Genomic DNA, 6,920 nt, shown 5'->3' on the forward strand with positions numbered 1-6,920 from the left:
GCTCCCCCGCGGAAGTGGGGAAAGTGGCAGGGGGAACCGCCCTTCCACGGAGGTGGAAGGGTCGGTAGCCAACCCGGGAAGAACCAGCAGCAAACCCAGGGAGGGCCAAGCAGACAAAAGAACAGCACAGGGTCCTGTGTCGTTCCTCCATGAAGAGGGGGAGCGACATAATGGTGCCGTGACTCGGATAGGAAGCCTAGGAGGCATAATGGTGCCGTGACTCGGATAGGAAACCTAGGCAGGGTTTAGTGTCGTTCCTCCATGAAGAGGAGGAGCGACAAATGACCTTTCGCCAATCACTGGGCCTCTTTTAACTTCAAGTTCCTCTTCTACAAAATGAGGTTAATACTTGCCTTCGAAGGGACACGGAGCGGAGCCCTTTGTGAAGGACAAAGAACTATATAAATGTGACTGCTGTTAGTCACGATTTCTCCCAGGCCAGCTCTTCCTTCCCTGTAGCCTTTGCCTCCTCCCCCATCCTATAATGAGTTGAGTTAATTGGCACAGGAAAGAGAGATACAAAAACAAGACTCAGAAATCTAACCAAGCCAAGGAAGCAAGAAAGCTTAGTTGTTGGTGTGCTCCTGTCCCGCCCAGTGCCAGCAAGTGCATGGCTGAGAGGCGGGGCATGGGGCGAAATCAGAGAGCAGCCATGTGTGTCTTGCTTCCCTGTGGAGCTGGGAGAGGCAGCCAGTCTTGTGGGGTTCCTCTTGGGGTCAAGTGCAGTGACGCCACAGTGGAGTAGCTGTGGACACAGGGATGCCCAGGCTGTAAACCCCTACTTGGGGGAAGGAACAGCCACATGTTTTACTTGTGCACAGAAGTAATTCAGAGAAAGCCGACGGGCAGGCCTCAAGATCAGGATGCGGGGGAGGTATCTGTGGCCACCCAAGACGGTGGAGCTGGAGAGGAATGAGGGTGACTCAGCTGTCATTGCCATGCGGTTCCCTCCCCCACACTCAGGGGACGATGAGAGAAGTAGTGGGCCTGACCACCTGACGTCATCCCGCATGACAGTTCTGTCACCCAGCACAGCGGGGATTCAAATGAAGTTCCATTTTAGAAACAAAAGGGAGATCTGTTGCACCAGGAATTATTAAATTCAAAGTTCCACGAGAATGCGAGGTGGGAAGGACCCATTTCTGCGGTGGGGTGGGAGCACACTCCCATGGAGACTTCACAGTTCAGAGGGACTGTTGCCTGTCCCAACCCGAACAAGAGAAACGGGCAGCTTGATGCTAGGCCTCTGGGAGTCCCTTTGTCTAACACAGTGCTTGGGCCAAAGGACATGGTCAGTGTGTGTCTTGAATGAATGAATCATGTGGGCAGGGAGCAGTGGATGTCAGAGGTGGATTTTCTTTCCGCATGTCGTGCACACTGAGCTCGGGTCAAGCACAGGCTAATCTGGCATTCTGGTGCATTCTCAGCTGTAAGCTCCAAGAGGAAGCTGCTTGGGTGTGCCACACACCTCTAAGGCCATTGCTCACTCAGAGTTCAATTGAAGAAGAACCCCGAGAAACAAAGATACGCTTGTTATGTATAATAATAAAACTTATAGATGTTAGTTCCAAGTATATGAGAAAATTACAGATGTCGTGCACCTGTGAGAGCTGACTAAGCAGCCTCTTGTTGCCTTTGCATCTGACGCCGAGGCTTGACATCAGAAGAAGTCAGGAAGGGGAGATGGATGGAAAGTCGGGGAGAGTGAGGGCCAAGTGGGACTGGAACCCAGCTTGGTCTCTCATTGCATCCAGCTCCAACAGTGAAGGGTGAGCTACGGGAACAGCCAACGCCCTGTGACACAAAGAAAAACACACGGACCTGAAGTTGGGGTGTGGACAGAGGACCCCACACTGAGCAGGTGACCCAGTAGCTGAGAACCCACCCAGACCAACCTCCAAGTGTAAAATGCTGTGGCTACTGCTTCACACCAACTCCAAATCCCAGGCAAAATGTCTTGGGGCCCACCCTGGTTGGAGACTACAGCCTAAGCAGCTACACCGCACCAGCAGTGCCAAGATTTGATGGGGGCCGGCGCCGCGGCTCACTAGGCTAATCCTCCGCCTGCAGCGCCGGCACACCGGGTTCTAGTCCCGGTCGGGGCGCCGGATTCTGTCCTGGTTGCCCCTCTTCCAGGCCAGCTCTCTGCTGTGGCCAGGGAGTGCAGTGGAGGATGGCCCAGGTGCTTGGGCCCTGCACCCCATGGGAGACCAGGAGAAGCACCTGGCTCCTGCCTTCAGATCAGCGCGGTGCACCGGCCGCAGGGGGCCGGCCGCGGCGGCCATTGGAGGGTGAACCAACAGCAAAGGGAAGACCTTTTTCTCTGTTTCTCACTGTCCACTCTGCCTGTCAAAAAAAAGAAAAAAGAATAGTCACTTTTAAAGTTAGTGATGTGTGGCCGGCGCCGCAGCTCAATAGGCCAATCCTCCACTTAGCAGCGCCGGCACACCGGGTTCTAGTTCCGGTCGGGGCACGGGATTCTGTCCTGGTTGCCCCACTTCCAGGCCAGCTCTCTGCTATGGCCCAGGAGTGCAGTGGAGGATGGCCCAAGTGCTTGGGCCCTGCACCCCATGGGAGACCAGGATAAGTACCTGGCTCCTGCCTTTGGATCAGCGCGGTGCGCCAGCCGCAGCGCACCTGCCACGGCGGCCATTGGAGGGTGAACCAATGGCAAAAGAAGACCTTTCTCTCTGTCTCTCTCTCTCACTGTCCACTCTGCCTGTAAAAAACAACAACAAAGTGAATGGGTTCCAGCTGCTCAAGGGTGAGACCCCAATCTAATGCCTGACTCCAGGCTTTGGCCTGGCCCAGTCCCAGCTGTTGTAGGCATTTGGGGAGTGAACCAGCACATGAGCGATCGCTCTCCATCTGTCTATTTGTCACTCTCTCAAACATATTTCATATATATGTATATTTTACTCTCCTACCAAAATGTTGACTTTTGGAACCAGTGAAAACATTATGTAAATGTATAGTTTTCCCGTGAATAAATTAACAGGCCAGGTGGACACCACCCTGGTGATTCCAATTTCATCTGTCTCCGTAAGTGTTAGCAGTGTAACACCACACCTTAGCGTTAGCAGACGAGACAACAGGATCGGTTTTTGCTTGAAATGGGATTCCTGTGTGCTCATTACACAAAATTAAACCGGAGTCGTCACACAGAATTAACTACTCGAACAAACAGACAAGGAGTTCCCATCCTCGCTGTTTTGCTACACTGCTGTTTTTGAGCCGACAAGAACTTTTAGGATAACATATGCCTTTAAAATCTTGTAAATATTTCATAATGTGCAGACGGTGGAGCGAAACTGCTGGGTGATGTTTGACATGTTTAAAAAACTCTCATTAGGCACATTCACAACCCACTAACAGGGATCATGCCACCAAACTGTAGACCAAAATTATAATCAAGTAGAATTAGTCAACATCAAAGCCACTGTCGCGGCCCTAATTTATAAGCAACTAGGAAAATTAACCGGACACCTGACGTTCAAGCTCCTTAACCTAAGTTGGAATCTTTGTGGGGCCAAGGATTTTAACAGGAAACTGTGGTTTTTAGTGTTTATTATTTATTTTCAACTTATTTCAGAAGCAATGAGAGAGAGAGAGAGAGAGAGAGAGACTGCTGGTTCGCTTCACTCCCCAGAGAACAGCAGTCAGAGCTGGGCCAGGCCAAAGCTGGAGGCTGGCCACTCCATCTGGATCTCCCACCTAAGTGGCAGGGGCTGAAGCACCGCGCCATCGTCATCGTTCCTGTGGGTGCAGTAGCAGGAAGCTGAATCAGAAGTGGAGAATCGCAGCCTTCATTTCACAGTCACAATGTATTCTTCTCAGGACTCTGGTTGTGGGGCAGCAGGCTAACTCCTGCTTGCAATACCGGCATCCCATAATAAAGGCCGATTCGAGTCCCAGCTGCTCTGCTTCCGATCCAGCTCCGTGCTAATGTGCCTGGGGAAGCAGCAGAAGGTGGCCCAATACTTGGACCCCTGCCTCCTATGTGGGAGACCCAGATGGAGTGCCTGGCTCCAGGCTTTGGCAGTCATGTGGGGAGTGAACCAGCAGATGGCAGATCTCTCTCTCTTTTAAAATTAAAAACAAAAAACAAAACACACACCCACACATACATTAATCCAGTACAGAGAAAATGCTCTTTTGAGAGGGGTCAGTGGTTATCTGCAAATCAGGTAAAAACACAGAAGGCAAACATAAAAGTATAGTCATTAATATGTCAGTTAGGGGCCAGCACCGTGGCTCACTTGGTTAATCCTCTGCCTGCGGTGCTGGCATCCCATATGGGAGCCAGTTCTAGTCCCGGTTGCTCCTCTTCCACTCCAGCTCTCTGCTGTGGCCTGGGAAGGTAGTGGAGGATGGCCTAAGTGCTTGGGCCCCTGCACCCGCATGGGAGACCAGGAGGAAGCACCTGGCTCCTGGCTTCGGATCGGCATAGCTCCAGCCGTTGCGGCCATTTCGGGGGTGAACCAACAGGAAGGAAGATCTTTCTCTCTGTCTCTGGCATGACCCCTAGTCCTGATTGACTTCACAAGGGCTCTAATATTCTAGAAGGTTCTCTCAGGTGACCTCACTCCAAATGTCATTATATACTATTTTTTTTTTTTTTTGACAGGCAGAGTGGACAGTGAGAGAGAGAGAGACAGAGAGAAAGGTCTTCCTTTGCCGTTGGTTTACCCTCCAATGGCCAATGCGACAGGCGTGCTGCGGCCGGCGCACCGCGCTGATCCGATGGCAAGAGCCAGGTACTTCTCCTGGTCTCCCATGGGGTGCAGGGCCTAAGCACTTGGGCCATCCTCCACTGCACTCCCTGGCCACAGCAGAGAGCTGGCCTGGAAGAGGGGCAACCGGGACAGAATCCGGCGGCCCGACCGGGACTAGAACCCGGTGTGCCGGCACCGCAAGGCGGAGGATTAGCCTAGTGAGCCACGGCGCCGGCACATTATATACTATCTTAAAAATCATATATGTCCCGTGACACTAGGGGAACTGCTCCTCTCCTCTCCTCTCCTCTCCTCTCCTCTCCTCTCCTCTCCTCTCCTCTCCTCTCCTCTCCTCTCCTCTCCTCTCCTGGCCAGCACTGTGGCATAGCAGATAAAGCTGCCGCCTGCAGTGCCAGCATCCCGTATGGGTGCCAGTTCGAGACCTGGCTTTCCCACTTCTGATCCAGCTCTCTGCTGTGGCCTGGGAAAGCAGTAGAAGTTGACCCAAATTGTTGGGCCCCTGTACCCACATGGGAGACCTGGAAGAAGCTCCTGGCTCCTGGCTTCAGATCTGTGCAGCTCTGGCTGTTGCAGCCAATTCGGGAGTGCACCAGCATATGAAAGACCTCTCTCTCTCTCTCTCTCTCTCTCTCTCTCTCTCTGCCTCTCCTCCTCTCTCTGTGTAACTCTTTCAAATAAATAAATAAATCGTTTTCAAATATTTATTTATTTATTTGATAGGCAGAGCTACAGACAGACAGAGGGAGAGACAGAGAGAGGTCTTCTGTCCACTGGTTCACTCCCCAAATGGCTGCAACTCTGAAGCCAGGAGCCAGGAGCTTCTTCCAGGTCTCCCACATGGGTGCAGGGGCCCAAGCACTTGGACCACCTTCTGCTGAGGGACTTAGAAAAGCAGCTGGAGGTTGGCTTGGCACAGCAGGAACCCAAGTGTGGAGAGGGACGGCCCGGTGCCTCCTGGGAAGGTGGTGCAGTGCAGGGGGTGAGAGGTCAGAGGATCACAGTGCAGGTGTGTGCAGGGCCAGCGGGGTACCCAAGGCTGCCAAGAAACTAGACTGTTCTGGGGGCCTGCATTGTGGCGTAGTGGGTCAAGTCACTGCTAGTGACGCTGGCAGTCCGTACTGGAGCACCGGCAGAGTCCTGGCTGCTCTGCTTCTGATCCAGCTCCCTGCTAATGCTCCTGGGAAAGCAGTGGAAGAGGGCCCGAGTGCTTGGGCCCCTGCACCCACATGGGAGACCTTGGTGGAGCTCCCGGCTTCAGCCTGTCCTAGCCCCAGCCACTGTGGCTTCTTAGGGAGTGAATCAGTGGGTGCAAGATCTCTCTGTTTCTCCCTCTCTCTGACTCTGCTTTTCAAATATAAAATAAAAAGTAAAAAAAAAAATTAGTTTCATTCTTTTCCCTATCTCAAAGAGTTCATGTTAAGGCTAAATTTCCCAATTTTGGCTCCTTTGAAAATTGTTTTTTTTTTATTTCAGATTCCATCTCCATTATTACTTGATATGCTTCAAAATGCTACTTTCTTTTTAAAAATGTTTTATTAATATAAATAGTCAGATTTCATGTATTTCATAGTTACAGTTCTAAAATAATCATATATCCCTCCTCTAAAACCCTCTCATTCCCTCATTTTTTTTTTTTTTTTTTTTTTTTTTGACAGGCAGAGTGGACAGTGAGAGAGAGACAGAGAGAGAAAGGTCTTCCTTTGCCGCTGGTTCACCCTCCAATGGCCGCCGCTGCAGCCGGCGCACCGCGCTGATCCTGGCAGGAGCCAGGATCCAGGTGCTTTTCCTGGTCTCCCATGGGGTGCAGGGCCCAAGCACCTGGGCCATCCTCCACTGCACTCCCTGGCCATAGCAGAGAGCTGGCCTGGAAGAGGGGCAACCGGGACAGAATCCGGCGCCCCAACCGGGACTAGAACCCGGTGTGCCGGCGCCGCAAGGTGGAGGATTAGCCTATTGAGCCACGGCGCCGGCTTTTTTTTTTTTTCTTAAGATTTGAGGGGACGGCGATGTGACACAGTGGGTTAACACCCTGGCCTGAACTACCAGCATCCCATATGGGCGCCAGTTCTAGTCCCGGCTGCTCTTCTTCCGATCCAGCTCTCTGCTGTGGCCTGGGAAAGCAGTAGAGGATGGCCCAGACCCTTGGGCCCCTGCACCCACGTGAAAGACTGGGAGGAAGCTCCT

Source organism: Oryctolagus cuniculus, chromosome 19 (genome assembly GCF_051225735.1).
Source record: "Oryctolagus cuniculus isolate XC-2025 breed Fujian yellow rabbit chromosome 19, ASM5122573v1, whole genome shotgun sequence".
In the NCBI taxonomy this organism is placed as follows: Eukaryota; Metazoa; Chordata; class Mammalia; order Lagomorpha; family Leporidae; genus Oryctolagus; species Oryctolagus cuniculus.